The sequence below is a fragment of the Theobroma cacao genome, chromosome 4 (genome assembly GCF_053813885.1).
Source record: "Theobroma cacao isolate CCN51 chromosome 4, ASM5381388v1, whole genome shotgun sequence".
Taxonomy (NCBI): domain Eukaryota; kingdom Viridiplantae; phylum Streptophyta; class Magnoliopsida; order Malvales; family Malvaceae; genus Theobroma; species Theobroma cacao.
Genome location: NC_142642.1, coordinates 20,778,501 through 20,800,568, shown reverse-complemented (window position 1 = coordinate 20,800,568; position 22,068 = coordinate 20,778,501). Strand labels below are relative to the sequence as shown.

The following is a 22,068-nucleotide window of genomic DNA, read 5'->3' as shown; positions in this document are numbered from 1 at the left end:
AAATTTAATTATTTGATTAATGACTAATACATATAATTAATACATTACATTACTTAATTAACTAAATTATTTAATTATGTTTTTAACATAATAATTAATTAATTTAAATATTTTTTAAGTTAAATAATATTACTTATTTCGTTCATCGCTTAATGATTAATTTACTTAATTCCATTTTATTATTAAAAATTATTCCATTTTGCTTAACTACCAAAGTTTGCTTAATTTTTTGATAATCTCATTCCTAATCATTACATGTCAAGGTTTCTTCAAGCCATAAAGTTGTACAAGGGGTAAACATTTACAACCACCAAGGAGAAATCACCAATCAAAGCTGAAGTGGAAAGCAACATAAAGATCCAGTAACCAAGGTTACCCTCTTCATTAGTAAGCTTATTGCTCCCTTTGCTTAGGGACGATGAACTGCACAAATTTCTTCTTGCCTTTCCCATTTGGAGAACCGCTATGGTGACCCTAATGATCTCTCAAAATTCCATATTTCTTGATTTGCTCTCTCACAAATCTTTTGTATATGAAGGTTGCACCCTTGGACTGTGGTAGAACCAACCATGCCATAAAGAGCAGCTTCACTGAGTACCAAATTGGTATCCACTCTAAGACTGATTGGAGCACCATCTCCATTAGAGTTAGTGTAACACCCATCCCTAAATTATCTATGATATATCATTCACATGCTTTGGATAGCATGTTTGTATATTGAATTGCCCCGAAAAACAAGTTAAATGATTATATTGCCCCTAATGGTACGGTTCAGTTAAATAAGTCTTGAACTAATTTAAACAGAGAATCGAGGATGAATTTGAGAAAAACTAAAACCCATGGATTGATTTAAAATGAGGATTCAGAGTTTGAGGTCCGATTTGGAGTTAATCCGAACTTTAAGTATTCCAAGGGCAAAATGGTAATTTACCACCTGAAGACGAATATGGAATTTTTGAAAAAAAAAGATTTTTTAATCCCGTTTGATTAAGATTGATTATATTAGACTTATTGGAGTATAATTTGAGGGTTTGGCAGTGAAAAACTTTAATTTCGGTGATTTTTAGAGTGTAGGGGCAAAATCGTAATTTTACCACTCGCAGACAAAATTTGAGATTTTGAGAGAATTTAGATCAAATTTGACAAATTGGAGAATGGAATGAGTATAAGGGATGAAAAATATGTCTATGGGCAATTTTTCAGTTTTTGGAGCAAAAATGTAATTTTTGACTTTTACGGGGGTAAAAGTGTAAATTTCAAAAATTACTCCACCAAGACTTTGGATAAGTCTGAGAATTTTATCTAAGCTATGGATATGTGGGACAAGTGTATGGTGAAAATTTGGAAACAAAAGGATGGCTAGAATTTAAGAAATTAATAAAACAAAAAAAATGAATAAAATAATATTATATTATTTTAGCCTTTAAAAAGGTCAAAATTTCCAGAATTCTCATCTTCTTCAAGCCATCCAAACCAGGAAAGAAAAGGGGGAAAAGAAATAAGAACCCTAGCTGAAAAATTTGGGAAAAATCAAGAAAATCAAGAAATCAAGTATTAAAAAGGTAAATTTCATTGATTTTCCTTGTGATTTTCACTACCCATGCATTTTTTTCTCATTTCCATGCAAAATTAGAAAGTGGGTATGGACACCCATGCTGGCCAAACCTCCATGGATGAGTTTTGAGCTTGAGTTTTGGTTGATTTTAATTGAATTAAGTGATTTTAGTTAGGTGATATTGAAATATAGCAAAAATAAGCTAGAGAAATAATTTTCTCCCATTGAAACCCATTATGCCAAATTTTTTAGGGGAATATTGGCTGCTGATCTTGATGTTTATTTGAGGAATTATGATGGATAATGATGAATTATGAGCCTAAAAAAATAATGAAAATTTTCAGAGCAAAAATACGAATTTTTACCCACTAGGGGTATTTTCGTAATTTACTACCGAGACTGATAATTTGCACCACACTGAGGGACATTAAGTCAATTTGGGTGCAATTGAGGTATAGAAACTAGAAAAACTTAATTTGGAGTTTAAACGGACACGTATATCGATTTATCTGGTAAAAGACCAAAATAGGCTAACACCGCGTTTAGGCAAAATTTAAACATTTTGTACTTCATATCATGCATTAGTAGTATAAATTAGTTTATTTTGGCTTAGTACCAAAGTAGTAAACCTCTTAATTGTGCAATTTGTCAAGGTGGCGAATCCTCTGACAAGGGCAAAGAAATCGCACCCAAGGAGTAATAGTTGGAGTACCCGAATTTAGTTTTCGGAAACAGTGAGTAAACCTATTATCGTCTGAATTATCTAGAGTAGTTTTTATTCAATTTTGTGATTTGTGAAAATTATTTTAAATGATGAATTTCTTGTTTTATGAGAAAAATATGAATTTATAAAATAAATGGAATTATAAAATAAATTGAATTTTTTATAAATTGATTTCAAAATAAAAAGTTGGATTTGAAAATTTGAGTAATTGGAGACCATGTGATTTATTGTAAATTATGATTTGAATTAAATGGCTTGTGATAAATTGGCATAATTGGCTGAATTTAAACTTGTGTTAAAAAATATGAACTGTCTGTTGTGCCTTGATAAATTGGTTAGTAATGTAATTGCCATGCTATGCCATTGAGATTTGATCAATTAGTGGATTGAAGATTAGCTACTGCAGTGGCGGGGTTTCGTGGACCAGCCTATTAGAGGGGCACGGTAAACTCCTTTATATTCTCACCTCGGTCGTAGAGGTGCGTAGGGTATCTCCTGAGGTGGGCTTTTTTAGTGCACTTCATGTTAACCACCACGTGAAGTGAGACTCATTTAACGCCAAGGAACGACTGTTTTTTTTTTAAATAAAAACAAGTTTTATGATTATATAAAATTTTTCACAACCTTGGCGGACTCGATTGGATACCCCTGGTCCAAGTGTCCCCGAGTATAGGATTTGGCATGAGCCAAGTTTTGAGAAATTCACGAGCCATATTGATTATTTGGTTGAAATGAATATTTGTGTTGTGAGAAATTATTGAAAGGAATTATTTTTAATTGTCTCCCTTTACTCGCCTTTAGATTATTTAGATGGTGTTTGTTTACTCACTAAGATTTTATAATCTCACCCTTTTTTTTATCCCATCATTTCAGGTCGGGTTAGTATGTAGATAGCAGACATCGTCGAGAACTATAGTTGGCCATACTACTTCAAAAACTGTAGGTTTACTGTCTTTACTACTTTCGTTCATTGGTGGGCCCACGTAGCATTGTAAATTACATTTCATACTTTGGTTTTTCGTATTATAGTTTGTATAAATATATTTAACTTTTACGATACTACAAATCATTTTCAAAATACTCTATAAATATTAATTTGTAAGAAAATAAAATATTTTGTCGAATATTTTTATTTTATTTAAATGGTTATAATTCCATTTTAAATCACGTTTTAGACATTCAAATTTAATTTCGATTTCGAAATATGCATTTCTCGCTTAAGTACTACATTTTGGTCGAATTTGAAAATTTTGATGAAAAATGACCAAAATACCCCTGTGAAATGAAATTTATTTTTCCACTGTTTTAAAATGAAAAAAGGCTTAAAAGGCTCTAAAATATAACATTTGGCCCCGATTAACCACAGCAGAGATAAGAAACTTATACGAAAGCCTTGCGAGGTCTTGATATGGTATTCGGGGGATGAGTGCCTATCGGGATATCGCGGCGGTTGTCACGGACTCAAGGATGGTTCCGGGTCGTGACAATTGGCAACAAATCTAAATCCAATAATCAAGCCACTACTCATTGTCATCCTTGGTTGGGCTCTCTATAGCTATTATCGACACATATAAGGGGTACAACAATATCAACAGAGGCCCAGCTAATGAATGAAGGTTTGTGAGCAAAGTCCAAAAACGACCCATTCTTGAGTTTTCCTCCCTTTAAAATTTTGCTTCTGGGGAAGTGTTCGAAGTTTGAAAAGCGAGAAGCAAAGAGAACACTCAAAAGTTTGTTTAATTAATCACTAGATTTAATTATTAACTAATTTTTAGTAAACAACTAAAGCTTAAACCAACATTTTTTTCAATTGGATTTTCTTTGCCAGCAACTATTTAATAAACACCTAAACTCTAATAAATAAACAACAAAATGCCAACAAAAGCAAATTACCAAGTAATTACCAAAACAATATTACAGCAACACATTTTTTTTCATATCGTTATAAAGCAAATAATCCAATTGAATCAAACAATAATATGGCAGAAATTGGCAACTTAAAACCTAAATCCACAACAACCAAAACCTCAAATTTTCAAACAACCAAAACCTCAAATATTTGAATAATCATAACCACAAAAACCACAAATCAATGGCAAGAATTCATTAATGGGAGAATGTAACCTAACCTAAGAAGGAGAATTAGCAGAAGGGGCAATGGTAGGGACACAATAATGGTTGGTCAATTAGAACTGCAAATAGAGGCTAGCTTCAAGTTCAAGCGACGGACGGCATGGGTCGCTAGTTGCTACAAGTGGGTTGTTGGCGAACGAGAAAACGCCCTCAAGTGGGGTGAATAGTAAATCGACAAGAAAGTGAAGAGAGAGTTGAAAAAAGAGAAGAGAAAAGAGTGAGAAAAAAGCAAAGGGAGAAATTATAAGAAGAATAATCTCAAGTGTGGATTTTATTGTAATTACTGATGGAATCACCGATGGATAATTTTGTCAGTAACTAGAATGGGATAAATGGGGAAAAAAATTTCGTGTGCGGATTTTAAATATGTATTACTGACGGATATGCAACAGAATAATTCGTGTGCGGATTTTAAATATGTATTCTAATGAAATGTGGTCGGTAAATTTTGCCAGTAACATATTATCCATAAAATAAGTCCGTTGCTAAACATTTCGCCATTTTACTATTCTTGCACACCATTATATTACCCCTAGGGTACCAACAAATTGCATTTCATTGGAATTTGCCATCGATATTTCGCACAATCTTGTTCTGTCGATAATCTGTTAGTAATCCATCAGAATACTACCAACGAAATTGATTCCATCGGTAAAAGCTTATTTTTTTAGTTTTGCTTTTATCACCTCCAATGGCTTCATGACTTTTTCAACTATAGAAAGGACCATTTGGAAGCATTTCAAAGTGAGTAAAATGAAAACAAAAAGGCCAAACTCTTAAGGAAATGATTTAGGCCATCTTTGGACCGTTTGAGCCTTTGAAGCCAACCTTGTTATATTTTTATCCCTAACATACCTCTTTGAGCATAATTTCCTTTTTCTTTGTTTAAACACATAATAATTGAACCTAGCCTTTTAAATTTATTTTCAATTTTTCATCTTTCACTCCTAAATATGTATATCATTTTAGGAAATGTATTGAGGTAGATGTTGAATAAGGTAAAAAGGTGGAATTGATGAAAAGTCAAAAATATGTTGAGTATTCACCCCATTACCTATAATAGAAAGAAATAAGTTTGGGGGTGTAAAAATTACGATGAAAAAAAAAGAAAGTGCTGAACAAAAGAAAGTTCAAAAGTTAAAAACAAAGGGGTATTTGGAAAAGGAAATTATAAAAATAGAGCTTTACATAAGTCCTAGAATGCTTATGTGCTTAGTGTAAATTAAGCCACGTTAATATCCTTTATCTGTCCTTGACCCTAACCATGTCTTACAAGCTTAATAAAGACATAATGATCCTCAACTTTGTATTCGTCTACATTAGTACAGAGAGGGAGATGGAAAGCAAACCTATGAAATTCTAGTACTAATTTGAAATTTGTCATTGGCATAAACTCATTTGGACAAGTATGATATTCTTTGTAAAATATTGCATACACACACAGAAATCCATTTGAAAATGAGCTTGCATTTAAATTGAAACATGAACTTGAATGATGTCTATATTTTATCTTAAGCTGGAGATTTATAGATATGCTTTCGAGGAAATTATGGAGATAATTGAGTTGGTGCTTCTTGTCTCTAATTAGTTACTTTATTTATGATTGTTTTCATCATTTAAATTGTTTTTTTTTAGTTTTTCTTTTATGTTTTGCTTGAGGACTAGCAAAATCTTAAATCTGAAGGTATGATAACTTTATGATATAGAGTTATTTGGTTTTAACTTTGGTTAATAATTTTCTATATTCTTAAATTTTATCTTAAATTTTTAGGTGTTTTTAGCTATTTATTTTAATTTAAGCAAATTATGTTAGGTCAATTGAATTTAGATTATCTTAGGCTAATTTAGTTGTTTATTTGTCAAAGTATGGCTGCTATAGTAGGTGTGTTATGTTGAAGGACTTTTAATTGAAGTAGGAGAGTGCATTCTTGGTGCAGTTTCCACTGCACATGTTGTAGTTTTTTGTGTATATCTCCCATTACATAAGTCCAAATGGTATGATTCTTAAACCATTGAAAAGATAAGAGGTGGATCTACAACTTTCATGTATTATGACTTTCGCGAATTCAACCTCGAAATAAGAGAAAATTACATTGAACATTGAAGCACTGGGTGGTCGGGACTCTTACCACTTCATGGTCGCTGTCCCCCGACTACAGCATCACGCTTTGGACTTTTAGAAGGTTCATGGCTGTGGCTGTCACCTGCTAGTGGCTGTGACCATTGACAAGAAAATTGAAAAAAAAATAAAATGAAACCTATGGCCGAGGCCCCCTATCACCATGGCCCTGGCTCCTAACATAGAAACTGGAATTTGAGCTGTTTTTGACTTCTATTCTCATTCGATTGTGAAGCTAATTTAAACCACCCTTCCAGAGTACAGTTTAAACAACAATTAAGTAAGGTACCTTTAAAGAAAAAAAGGCATTGAAGCTAGCAAAAAGGTAAGGAAAGCAAGGAAAATTGCGAATGGAAGGCTTGATAAATATTAGAGTCCTTTCTTTCTTGGTTATCTTTATACCTTCTTGCTTAGTTTTGATGGTTAAATTTCTTTTTTAGATGATGTTTTTAGTAATTAAGTTGAACTAATTTGTTAATCTAAAATCACAATTGAACCCAATGCGTAGTCTAAATTTTTAATATTATTTCTCACTTAGTATTGATAGTTTTTGAGTTGTTTATTTCAATCCTATTCTTAATGCTTCTAATTGCCTGATCATCAATTAGATTGATTTGGAAACCTAAATGGAATTGGAAGAGGGAGTTTAGAATAAGAAGCGAATGAAATAGTATATGTTCAATATAAATTGCATGAGATGATTGATTTGATTCGCGTGTAGGATAGGAATACTGCAAAGCCTGACTTTATAAAATACTTGTCATGACATACATGTGATGGATAGCATGTTTGCATGCTAGGAGAGTCCTAAAAAATTTACAAAAGTAGGTATTGTACCTAGAGGTACAGTAAAGTTGATTTTAGGGTGAAATTAAAAATTTTACAGTTTAGGAATGATCTAAAATGGTGATTTGGAGTTCAAGGATCAATTTAGAGTCAAACCGAAAATTTCACTATCTAAGGGTAAAATGATAATTTTACCACTCGAGGACAAAATGAGAATTTTTTTGAAAGATTTTGATCACATTTGACTTATTAGAGTATGATTTGAGGTTGAGAAGTGAAAAATTGTAATTCTGGTATTTTTTAGAGCATAGGGGTAAAATGGTAATTTTGCCACCATAGTGGCAAAATTGTAATTTTACACCACCAACACTTGTCATACTCATAGAATTCATCCATTGACTTTTTATGTTATGGATAAGTGAGAAAATATATGTGATAGGGATAACAAGTTTAAATTTTTAAAGTTTTAAAAAATAGGCCAATAATAAAATGACACTTGTCAAGCTTAGAATATTTTATTATTTCCTTTAAAAATCAGCCTATAAACCTCTCACTTCTCTCCAAATATTTGGCCAAGCAAGGAAAAGAGGGAAACAAAGAAAGAACAAACCCTAGGTGGAGAAGTTCAAGAGAAAAGTGTGGAAAAATCAAGGAAAACAAGTGAAAAAGGTAGGATTTCTCAATTTAAACTTGAAATCTATCTTCCTTAAGCATTTCTCCTTATTTTCCATGGTTAAATTACATGTTTTTATGGTGAATTCATGGCTAGCCGAATGAGTATGGAGAGAGAATGATGTTGGATTGATTTGATTTCAAGCTATGTTAGTGTTTTTAGTTAGTTTACCATGTCTAGAAGTAAAACAACAAGAAAAGAATTCATTTTCCCCATCACCCATCAATGGCCGAACCTACCTCGTATTGAGTGAGGATGAATTTGATTTTTATTTTAAGAGAATTGGTTAGAAAATGATGAATTATGGTGTGGAAAAGTAGTAGGAAAAATTATGGTGTTGATGCACCATTATTGACCGAAAATTCTAAGAAGAAAAGTGAAGATGGATTTGCCAAATTTTAGGTTATTTGACTTGTGTTTGGTGAATTAAGAATTGGAAGAAAAATGGAGTTAATTGGAGTTAAATTGGACGTATTGTCCAATTAATCGGGTGATAGATCGAATTAGGCCAATATCGATTTATTTAGGTACACAAGTGAATTTATAATGAACACCATATTTAGATAGTTACCCGAGTATTTCACATCCCATTTCATGCATTAGTATAGAGCCTGAATTGGTTTTATAACAATTTAGCACAAATGTAGTAAATGGCTTATTGTGCATTATGTCTAGGTGGTGAGCATTCTGGCAAAAGTAAAGAGATAGTACCCAAGGATCAGGAATCGGACTACTCTAAATTCGACTCACGAAACAGTGAGTAACCTTACTATGTCTTAATTATCTAAAGTGGTTTTTATCCGATTTTGTGATTTTTGGAAAATGAGTTTAAATGGTAAATCTTTATGTTTTTATAAATAAAATGTGTTTAAATGAAATGATTTTATAAATTGTCTTGAAATTAAATGATGGCTTTGAAAATAGAGTAATTGGAGACCACTTGATGTGTTGTAATTTATGATTCTAATTGATGGCTTATGATAATGTGTTGGCATGACTAGTTGGAATTGTGGTTTGTGAACTGTATGAATTGTTCTGTTTTACATTTACAGGCTGGGTAGTATAGTATTAGTCATGTCATGCTGTCAAAATTTTATTGTATGGTGGGTTAAGCTTGCTGCAGTGGGTAGGGTTCTGTGGACTAGCCTATTAGAGGGGCACGAAATCTTGATATATTTTACCTCGGTTGGAGAGGCGAGTAGGGTAATTCTCGAGGTATAACTTTTAGAGTTCACTTCATTCCAAACCACCACGTGAGGGCGAACTCAGCCAACGCCAAGGAACGACTATATTTTCAAAAGAAAAACATGATTATGAGTACATAACTTTTTAATAGCCTTGGCAGACTCAGTTTGGGATAGCCCGTGGCCAAGGTATCCCTGATAACTGAGTATGAGAATGATTTTGGCATGAGCCAAATCTTTTAAGAAATTCATAAGCCATGTTAATTACTCGATTTATATGAATTGATTTTATTTGGTTGAAACAAGTTGAAAGGTGATGAATTACAATATGTTAAACTATTTTATCTGTCTCCATTTACTTGGCTTTAGATATTTTAGATGGTATTTGTTTACTCACTAGGATTATATAATCTCACCACCCTCATTTCCACCCATTTTAGGATCAAAATAGATTGTAGATAACAGATATTGTCGAGGACTACAGTTGGACTTGCCACATCCAAAAACTGTAGGTTCATTTCTTTTGATACTTTTAGTCATTCGTCAGCCCACGTGTCATTGTAAATTAAATTTTATACTTTGGTTATCTGTATTACAGAATATATGAATTTATTTAGCTTTTACACTATAAAAATTATTTACTGGTAACTCTATAAATATTGTTTTATAAGAAAATAAAATATTTTATTGAATATTTTTGTTATATTCAAATAGATATAGGTTTATTTTAAATGAATGTTTTAGACATCTAAATTTATTTTTGATTATGAAATATGTGTTTTCCACTCGTATACCACATTTTTAACTGGTTTCGAGATTTGTGAGAAAAAATAACCAAAATGCCCCTATGAGACAAAAGAATTATTTTTCTATTGTTTTGATTTGGAAATAGTTTATAATCTCTCAAAACATGTTATATTACAACTGTTGATCACAGGGGGAGGTGAGAAAACTGATATTAAAGCCTTACGAGGTTCCGATCGGCATTCCGGGCGATGAATGTCTATTGGGATATCGTGGCGGTTGTCACGAGCTCGAGGAGAGTATCGGGTCGTGACAAATACACTTACATGCTATATGTAGCCATAGTTAGAGTCTAAATTTAATGAGTCTTTCTTGGTTTCAATTTGCATAGGAATATAGTAAGTTGGTTAAGGAAGATATTTTTATCATAACATTAGAAGAGATTTATAAATAGATTATAACTCTAGGTTAACAACTCAGGCCTATCTATTGAGTAAAAAGGGAATAGAAGAGATTCAGATGAAACATTGAGGGGATATTATGGTTCTAGGCTTTTGGTTGATTGATTAATTAGTTAAATTGATACTTTTACTTTCAATTTTAGTTTTAGTTTATTTAATTTTCAATAGTTTTAAATTTGGTTGTTTGGATAAGATTGAGTTGTGGACCAATCGTGCCTTATAGGTTTGCACCTTACCATCCATGTCAATTTTCCTCTTGAAAACTCATTTGCACCCGATGGGCTTAATGCCTTCAAGTGGATCAACCAAAATCCAGACTTGGTTTGCATCCATGGCATTAATCTCAAATTTTATGGCCTTTTTCCATTTAACGGAATCAATGTCCAACATTGCTTCTTCATAATTAGTGGGCTCATTATCTATGGGCAATATGTCTCTCTCCAATATAAATCCATACTTCTCTGGAGATTGGCGTATCTTACCAGATCTTCAGAGTATATAAGCTTCTGGTTGTGCATCTAATGCACCTACCATAAGCTCGAGTTCCTTTTCTATTTGTGGTTCTTGAACTTTTCAAGTTCAATTTTACTTCCATTGCACTTTTCTTGAATAAACTCCTTATCTAAAAGGTGAGCATGCTTAGAAACAAACACTTTTTGTTCAAGCTGATTGTAAAAGAAGTATCATGTTGTTTCCTTAGGATACCTGTAAAACCCGACCCTATAAATATATGTCATGACATACATGCATTGAGTAGCATGTTATTACGCTAGAAAAGCACCTAAGAATAAACGAAACCTGATATTGTACCTAACGGTACACTTAAATTGATTTAACCTCGAACTAGTTCAAATAGGAATTGTAGGATGAAATTTAATATTTTATAGTCCAGGAATGACTAAAAATGATTGTTCGGAGTTCGAGGGTTCATTTGGGGTAAAATTAGAAATTTTGATATTCAAGGGCAAAATCGTCATTTTGCCACCTAAGATAATAATTTGATCATGGAGTGAAATTTTTTACTAAGATTAACTATTTGGAGTATAATTTAATGATAGGAAGTGAAAAAGTTTAATTCTGGTGATTTTTGGAGTGTAGGGGCAAAATCGTAATTTTGCCACCCACGGACAAAATTTGAGATTTTGAGAGAATTTAGATCAAATTTGAGAAATTGGAGAATGGTATGAGTATAAGGGATGAAAAATATGTCTATGGGCAATTTTTCAATTTTTTGGGCAAAAATGTAATTTTTCACTTTTACAGGGGTAAAACTGTAAATTTCAAAAATTACTCCACCGAGACTTTGGATAAGTCTGAGAATTTTATCTAAGCTATGGATATGTGAGACAAGTGTATGGTGAAAATTTGGAAACAAATGGATGAAATTTTAAAAATGGGCCAATGGGAAAGTGACATGTGGCATTTTTTTAATGATATAATATTATTTTAATGAAAAGTCAGCCCATTTAAACCCATTTTAAGTGCTGGCCGGCCATAAGGAAGAACAAGAGAGGAAATAGAGAGGAAAGGAAGAAAAAAAGAAAAACCAAAGAGAAACAAGAAAATTCAAAGGGGAATTCGCGGTTTTCGACCGTTTACGCGTGTAACGGTAAGATTTCTCGATTTTAGCTTGATTTCTACCTTTCCTATGCCTTTATTTCCATTTATCATGCTTGAGGAGAGAGATCAAAAAGTGATATCAAGGTCTGGACGAAATTCTAGGGGAGAGAAATTGAAATTTTTAGGTTTTGATTTTTAGTTAAATTGATAGTTTTAGTTAGTTAAATGTGTTTAGAAATTAAATTGGGCAAGAAATCATTAAATTTTCACAATACCCACTCTTGGTTGGATGCTCAATGCTGTACAATGATGATGAATTGATTTTATTCTAAGGGAAATGAAGAGAAAATGATGAAAAACGATTAAACGTGATAGAAAAACAAAGTAGAAAATTAACCGAGTTAATGTCCAATTTTTGGCCGAATTTTCCAAGGAAGGGAGTGAGCTGATTTTGTTGTTTTTAGAAGGTTATTGGCTGATATTTAATGGTTAGAAATGGTGGAGAGAGAATGGGATGATTTAGAGCTAAAATGGAGCGCGTTAGCAATTTATCGGGCAAAGTGCCAAAAATAGGTTAATACCGCGTTTAAGCCGTTTTAGGCTATTGCATTTTATACTGTACATTAGTATAGGATTTAAGTTAATTATATAGTGATTTAGCATCAATGTGATGAATTGTGTAAATTTTTGTAATGTGTCTAGGAGGAGAGCCTTCCGGAAAAGGCAAAGAAGTCGTACCCGACGAGTAGTGATCGGGGCGCTTAGAAAGCTTTTAGTTTGTACAAACGGTGAGTAAACTTATTATTATTGTAAATTATCTAGAGTTTATTTTTAAATGCCCTTTATGTATTTTATGAAATGAGAACGAGATTAAAACGGGATTTTTGATGTTTTAGGAATAAATGTGACAAATAAAAATATATTGTATTCATTATGAAATTGAGTAATTGGAGGCTGCAAATTGACTTGAAAAATATATATTTTCCTAGGAATGGCTTATGAGAAATGAGTATATGTGGCTATATTTTGTGAGTGCATTTGGGAAATTTATGTAAGTTGATTTTACTATGCAGGCTGGATAAATAAATAAAAGCCACGTTATACTGTCGAAATTTTATTAAAATTTGTGGGTTAGTCACTGCAGTGACGGATTTTCGGGGACTGCCTATTAGAGGGGCACGGTAAACCCAGTTATATAGTTACTCCGGTTGTAGAGGCGAGGAGGGTAACTCCCGGGGTAGTATTAGAGCTCACTTCACGTCGAACCCTCACGTGAATGTGTAACTCGGCCAACGCCAAGGAACGACTGGTTTTAAAAATAAAAATGTGTTTCACGTGTGAATATTTTAACACCCTTGGCGGACTCGGTTAGATGCCTCGACCAAGGTATCCCCGAGGATTAGTTTTGGCTTGAGCCTTGTTTTAATAAAAGACATAAGCCTTAACTACTGTTTTGGTAAATTACAAATATTTTATGGTTTAAGAAACAAATTGAAAACATTATGAAATGGGTTGAAATTTGTTGTTTAAAATTGCCTCCATTTTACTCGCCTTTAGATATTTATGATAATGTCTGTTTACTCATTGGGATTTTATAATCTCACGACCCTCCTTTCCACCCATTTCAGGTTCAGTATAGACTGTAGATAGCTGTCTCATCGAGGACTACCATTGGATCTGCATTTTCCAAACCGTAGGTTCACAGTCCTCTTTACTTTTGTTTATTCGGGGGCCCTCTTGTTATTGTAAATTAAATTAAATATTTTGGCTTACTGTATTTCAGTATGTATAAATTTATTTAGCTTTTACGCTATAAAACTTATTCACGTATAACTCTATAAATATTGTTTTATAAGAAAATAGAATATTTTCCTTAATATTTCTTTTATTTTTTTATTATATTCAAATAACCGTAATTTCGTTTTAAATGAAGATTTTAGACTTTTAAACTCATTTTGAATATGAATTATGTGTTTTGTACTTGTATATTACGTTTTAGCCAGTTTCGAAATTTTTGAGAAAAAAATGACCAAAATACCCCTGTGTGGCGAAAATTTTATTTTGATCTAAAATAGTATATATTCTCTAAAAACTTGATATTTAACAATGATTGCTCACAGGAAAGGAAAAAAACTGATATGTAAGCCTTGCGGGGTTCCGGTTGGCATTCTGGATAATGAGTGTCAATTAGGACATCACGGCGATTGTCATGGGCCTGAGGGAGGTTCCGGGTCGTGACAATACCCCACAAACTTACATTTATCTAATCTAGCTTTAAGCTTATTAGATCATGCGCGTTTCACATAAGCATTGCATCTCTAAATCTTCAAGTAAGATAAATTCGACTTCTTGCCGTGCCATATCTCATATGGTGTTTTATTTAGTGACTTGGTTGGAACCCTATTAAGAAGGTATGCTGCCATTTCTAGAGCAAATCCCCAAAAAGATGTAGGAAGATTAACTTTGCTCATCATGGATCGAACCATGTCCAACAAGGTTCGGTTTCTCTTTTCAGAAACTCCATTGTGCTGTGGTGTTCCTAGAGGATTCCATTGTGAAAAAATCCCATTCTCTGTTAAGTAATCCAAAAACTCCTAGCTTAGATATTCTCCACCATAATTCGATCTTAGTGTAAGAATATTCTTCCCAGTTTGTTTCTCAACCTCAGCTTGAACTTTTTGAAGTTTTCAGAAGCTTCAAACTTATATTTTATCAAATATAAATAGCCCACCCTATAGTGATCATTTATAAATGTGATGAAATAAGAATATCCACCTCTAGCATTTATGCTCATAGGTCCACATACATCTAAATGTACAAGACCCAACAACACTCTAACCCTTTTACTTTTTCTAGTAAATGGTGATTGGTCATTTTCCCAAGGAGGCAACATTCACAAGTTCCATAAGATCCATAATTGAATGAATCATGGTATCCATGTTTCAAGAGGTTACTTATTCTTATCTCGTTGATATGACCAAGTCAGCAATGTTAAAGATAAGATTATAGGATTATTCCCTTTTACTTTCTTAACTTCTATATTGAGCAATGGTGTATTAGGATTCACATCATAAAGACTGTTTGAATATGTTCCTTCTCCATGAACATTTTGTCCAAAGAAAAGTGCAACTATTGCCCTTTATCTTTAACTTAAAACCATCATTTATGGCTACGTAAGAAACAAATACAATGTTTCTAGAGACAATAGGAACATAGTAACAATCCTTTAGTTCGAGAATCATGCCATTGGATAGAGGTAGTTAAATTGTCCCTACAGCCACAATTGCAACCTTTGCGTCATTCCCAACTATTGGAATAGGATCTTAGTGGATTAATGTGGTTGTGCAAAGTATGGATTTCAAAAATTTCTTTTGTAAAGGAAGCAAGCAATCCAATTACACAAGCGGGAACACACATCATTATTATTGCAAGTAACATAATCACATCCAAAAAAAATAAGAATCTATTAAGTAAGAAAAACCATACCTTTTATTTTGAGATTATTTTTTTGTGGACACTACCACAACAATAAATGATTTCTCGACCAAACAAGTTTACCACTCATTCTTCAAGAATAATTTCAACTTGAACCTTGAGTGGATAAGGTCTGGAATGCTAGACTATATGATGGCAACTGATTTTGTCTCTTTTTTCTTCGAAAAATTGAAGGAGGAGAAGAAAAGTGGCAGTTGAAACTTTATTTAAGAAAAAGTACGTTCTTCCTTTTCTTTCAATCTCTTCTCTTTTTATTAAAACTCTTACCTTAAAGATTTAATCAAAATGAAACACCTTTGAATCAATCTTGACCATCCATTTAGAGTTATGGAAGCATCAAACATGCTCCATAATTATCAAAATTAAAATTAAAGAATAAATAATTTAATTCTTTAATTATCATTTAGAGTTTTTGATAAAATAAAACTCCTTATTGAATAATAACTCTTATTTTATTATTATCCATCTTTATTTAAAAGGAATTAATAATAAATAAAGAGTGATAGTCAAACATGGAGTCTCATTTTATCAACATGGATGTCTAGATTCATTTCGCAAAAATCCTTCGAACATTATTTTAATTTAAAACAACTATTGTCTTTAATTAAGGCAAAAATATTTTATCTTGTCTAAATTGAGACAAATATGGTTTCTTGTCTAGATTAAGACAAAAAATATTTTTCTTGTCTTAAATTAAGACAAACATATTTTCTTATCTAAATTAAGACCAAACATATTTTCTTGTCTAAATTAAGACAAGCATGTTAAAGTTGTCATTTTTGTACTCAATTTAATTAATCAAATTAAAACAAGCATTCCAACTTAAATAAGTTAAATTCTATGAAGCTAACTGGGGAATCTATTTGGACATAGATATTTTAAACTCTAATAAACTTAGAATTATTCTTAATTTCATTAAAAATAATTCAAACTTTATTAACTATGAAATCACTCCACCATAAATTCTTGCACACTTGGATTAACTATAATTACAAGAAACAATTAAATACTTGATATTAATTATTAGTTGTCCAATTGCAAACTTTATATTGTGAACCCTCATAACCATTTAGTGATAAAAGGTGAAATTATCGTTTTACCCTTTATATCAATTTTGTCTCTTAGTCTCAAATTTCATCCAATTAGTGATTCAATACTCTAGATCTAATCTTTTGAGTATCCAAATGTGATAAGTAGTTAATTTATCAATCCACTGGTCCCAGATTAATCGCCTATCTTCCTGAAATCATTAGATGTGATGTTAATGCTATGAACCCCATTATCTGGATATATTTTCCTAGATATTCATTTTGATTATAATCCCAAAATATAGAGTTTAGATCAACACTTTATGATGATCATGCTCATTGTAAAACCCGACCCTATAAATACATGTCATGACATACATGCACTGAGTAGCATGTTATTATGCTAGGAAAGCACCTAAGAAAAGACGAAACCCGATATCGTACCTAACAGTACACTTGAGTTGATTTAACCTCGAACTAGTTCAAATAGGAATTGTAGGATGAAATTTAATATTTTATAGTCCAGGAATGACTAAAAATTATTGTTCAGAGTTCAAGGGTTCATTTGGGGTAAAATTGGAAATTTTGATATTCAAGGGTAAAATCGTCATTTTGCCACCTAAGATAATAATTTGATCATGGAGTGAAATGTTTTACCAAGATTAACTATTTGGAGTATAATTTAATGATAGGAAGTGAAAAAGTTTAATTCTGGTGATTTTTGGAGTGTAGGGGCAAAATCGTAATTTTGCCACCCACGGATAAAATTTGAGATTTTGAGAGAATTTAGATCAAATTTGACAAATTGGAGAATGGTATGAGTATAAGGGATGAAAAATATATCTATGGGCAATTTTTCAATTTTTTGGGCAAAAATGTAATTTTTCACTTTTACGGGGGCAAAAGTGTAAATTTCAAAAATTACTCCACCGACACTTTGGATAAGTCTGAGAATTTTATCTAAGCTATGGATATGTGGGACAAGTGTATGGTGAAAATTTGGAAACAAATGGATGAAATTTTAAAAATGGGCCAATGGGAAAGTGACACGTGGCATTTTTTTAATGAAATAATATTATTTTAATGAAAAGTCAGCCCATTTAAACCCAAATTTTGAGTGCTGGCCGGCCATAAGGAAGAACAAGAGAGGAAATAGAGAGGAAAGGAAGAAAAAAAAGAAAAACCATAGAGAAACAAGAAAATTCAAAGGGAAATTCGCGTTTTTCGCCCGTTTACGCGTCTAACGGTAAGATTTTTCGATTTTAGCTTGATTTCTACCTTTCCTATACCTTTATTTCCATTTAGTATGCTTGAGGAGAGAGATCAAAAAGTGATATCAAGGCCTGGACGAAATTCTAGGGGAGAAAAATTGAAATTTTTAGGTTTTGATTTTTAGTTAAATTGATAGTTTTAGTTAGTTAAATGTGTTTAGAAATTAAATTGGGCAAGAAATCATTAAATTTTCACAATACCCACTCTTGGCTGGATGCTCAATGCTGTACAATGATGATGAATTGATTTTATTCTAAGAAAAATGAAGAGAAAATGATGAAAAACGGTTAAACGTGATAGAAAAACAAAATAGAAAATTAACCGAGTTAATGTCCCATTTTTGGCCGAATTTTCCAAGGAAGGGAGTGAGCTGAGTTTGTTGTTTTTAGAAGGTTATTGGTTGATATTTAATGGTTAGAAATGTTGGAGAGAGAATGGGATGATTTAGAGCTAAAATGGAGCGCGTTAGCAATTTATCGGGCAAAGTGCCAAAAATAGGTTAATACTGCGTTTAAGCCGGTTTAGGCTATTGCATTTCATACCATGCATTAGTATAGGATTTAAGTTAATTATATAGTGATTTAGCATCAATGTGATGAATTGTGTACATTTTTGTAATGTGTCTAGGAGGAGAGCCTTCCGGAAAAGGCAAAGAAGTCGTACCCGACGAGTAGTGATTGGGGCGCTTAGAAAGCTTTTAGTTTGTACAAACGGTGGGTAAACTTATTATTATTGTAAATTATCTAGAGTTTTTTTTTAAATGCCCTTTATGTATTTTATGAAATGAAAACGGGATTTTTGATGTTTTAGGAATAAATGTGATAAATAAAAATATATTGTATTGATTATGAAATTGAGTAATTGGAGGCTGCAAACTGACTTGAAAAATATATATTTTCCTAGGAATGGCTTATGAGAAATGAGTATATGTGGCTATATTTTGTGAGTGCATTTGAGAAATTTATGTAAGTTGATTTTACTATGCAGGCTGGATAAATAAATAAAAGCCACGTTATACTGTCGAAATTTTATTAAAATTGGTGGGTTAGTCACTGCAGTGACGGGTTTCCGTGGACTGCCTATTAGAGGGGCACGGTAAACCCAGTTATATAGTTACTCCGGTTGTAGAGGCGAGGAGGGTAACTCCCGGGGTAGTATTAGAGCTCACTTCATGTCGAACCCCCACGTGAATGTGTAACTCGGCCAACGCCAAGGAACGGCTGGTTTAAAAAAAAAAAATGTGTTTCACGTGTGAATATTTTAACACCCTTGGCGGACTCGGTTAGATACCTCGGCCAAGGTATCCCCGAGAATTAGTTTTGGCTTGAGCCTTGTTTTAATAAAAGACATAAGCCTTAACAACTGTTTTGCTAAATTACAAATATTTTATGGTTTAAGAAATAAATTGGAAACATTATGAAATGGGTTGAAATTTGTTGTTTAAACTTGCCTCCATTTTACTCGCCTTTAGATATTTATGATAATGTCTGTTTACTCATTGGGATTGCAAAATCTCACCCAACTCCTTTCCACCCATTTCAGGTTCAGTATAGACTGTAGATAGCTGATCTCATCGAGGACTACCATTGGATCTGCATTTTTCAAACCGTAGGTTCACAGTCTTCTTTACTTTTGTTTATTCGGGGGCCCTCTTGTTATTGTAAATTAAATTAAATATTTTGGCTTACTGTATTTCAGTATGTATAAATTTATTTAGCTTTTACGCTATAAAAATTATTCACGTATAACTCTATAAATATTGTTTTATAAGAAAATAGAATATTTTCCTTAATATTTCTTTTATTTTCTTATTATATTCAAATAACCGTAATTTCGTTTTAAATGAAGATTTTAGACTTTTAAACTCATTTTGAATATGAATTATGTGTTTTGTACTTGTATATTACGTTTTAGCTAGTTTCGAAATTTTTGAGAAAAAAATGATCAAAATATCCCTGTGTGACGAAAATTTTATTTTGATTGTTTTTGATCTAAAATAGTATATATTCTCTTAAAACTCGATATTTAACAATGATTGCTCACAAGAAAGGAAAGAAACTGATATGTAAGCCTTGTGGGGTTCCGGTTGGCATTCCGGATAATGAGTGTCAATCGGGACGTCGCGGCGATTGTCATGGGCCTGAGGGAGGTTCAGGGTCGTGACACTCATGGTAAATCAAAGATTATAAGGAGATTAAACACGAGTCTACTATCCATCAAGATTTCATTTCTATAATAAGTAAATGCGTAAGTGTGAGCTCAAGATTTAAGTAACAATTAAACTTAAATTTGATTATGAAATGATTTTAGTTCATGTAATAGTGTCATTACTCGAAGTCAACCATTTCAATAATTTAAGACTCATCATTCCCTTGAAGTGAATCACATACATTTCGTTGGAAGTAATCTGGACACTACAGCCTTAACACAATAAAGTGACCAGCTTTATTATATGGCTGTAAACAATTTTTAGATTCAATTAAAATACATATCTTTTATATATGATTGTTCATCCAAATGTATTTTAATATCTCAATAGAATCATGGTACCTTAATAACTAGATAATGAATGCTTACCAAAAACAAGCTCTTCATCTTATTATCAAAATGTATTTTCATTACAAATAAATTTAATGAAATTAAATATGAGAATATACTTGCTTTCCAGGGCAGCATTTTCTCAAAATTTCTAACACCAACTCTTAGGTTTATATCACCTTTATCCAATTTCCTACTATTCACAAGTAACTTTGTGTCATTACATAAATGAGATCCACATCTAGTATCTAATACCAAGATGTAGATGAGATAGTGGAAATGTTAAGCTCAATCATAAACAGGTCATCGAAAAGATTTTTATAAGCTTCCTTTCCTTTGAACATGTTAAGATAGCATTCTCTTCCTTATGCTCATCATTAGGAACATTTCCCAATGTTTGTACCAATCCAAACACTTTGGACAAGCATGCACTATGGCATCAACTATGCCTCACAAAGATATTGTTTTACGCATTCTCACAACATAAAAGAGATATAAAGCAAGTATAAGTTTCACATATTTATTCCAATTTAAGACGAGGTATTAAATCTTTAATTGGTTACTCTTACTATTTTCTTCAAAATAATATCCCTCATTACTATTTCGAGAAATCCCATTGGAAGACTTTTTAGTGGCTAAGATCCCTATTTATCCTATCATAACCTTGAGTGACTCAATAGGCTATGATAACTAAATTAGGTAGATAACAAAGCTTATCAATCATATCCCATCTGACTCCTAGATCAATTAGGCAACAAGTTTTTGTCTAAACATATCATATATGTTTTACCTAATCATTACCTCCAATATTATATGATCATGTGTGACACATCCAAATCATATAATATCAATTAAGTAAGACCCACTTCTCACAACATAAGCATATTCTTAATAAAGGATGATCTTGAGTAACTCGAAAAGCCTCTAAGATGAAGAACTCTGGTTTATATTGCCACAAGAATTGGAAGGCAACTGATCATGTTGAAAAACATGGACTTAATATGGTATGAGATATTTTCATTTTAATTAAGGTCTCATCATACATAGCATGCATAGAATTTATATATCGCATAAATAAATCTATCACATGCCAACTATTTAGGATGATTATAAACTTTATCTAATATAGCTTCCTTGAGCCATCAAAGGAAACTACTTTGGTCAAATCTTAGGGGATTACATACAAATATCACCGTATCTTGTAGTTTTGTAATCTTCATGTCTTTTTGGCACCTTCGTCCTCCATCTCCATTCTTGGAATTACAAAATTTTCTTCCTAATCTAATTTTATGAATTTTAATTACGTATTTATAAAGAAACCTCAAGTTACATTTGAAGGGAGTAAGATGAGAAGAGACTTTACAACTCCTAATTAAAATAGAGGAAAGGCAGGGCACATGCTCTTTATTTATAAAATAAATACAAAATGCATTCAACCATAACCATCAGTAACACATTATAGTGGTCTAAGTCCATAATCATCATCATACATTCATAATCATATAATGAACATATAAAACTTATGTTTAATTCAAATTGAAGATCTTATATGTCATTTGGCAATAATATCACTTAACCTATCACTTAACCTTTGAAGATACTAATCCAAATAATTTGATGTCAAGGGAAAATAATTTTTCTGAAAATTCAATATAATTAAATTTAATTGAACCTTAATTATATTGACTTCATGCTTCTACCTTTTGTCTTAAAGCCTTTTAGGAAATCCATTGAAAAAAGATGTCGCAATTCCATAACAAGTCTTGTGCTAATTTAAAAATCCTAGCCCAATTAAG

At 32.1% G+C, this 22,068-nt stretch overlaps 1 pseudogene; it reads right to left on the bottom strand.

Annotated features, from left to right (window-relative positions):
• Nucleotides 1–384: 384 nt before the first annotated feature.
• On the bottom strand, nt 385–3,946 carry LOC108661691 (HVA22-like protein e; annotated as a pseudogene).
• Between the last annotated feature and the right edge of the window lie 18,122 nt (nt 3,947–22,068).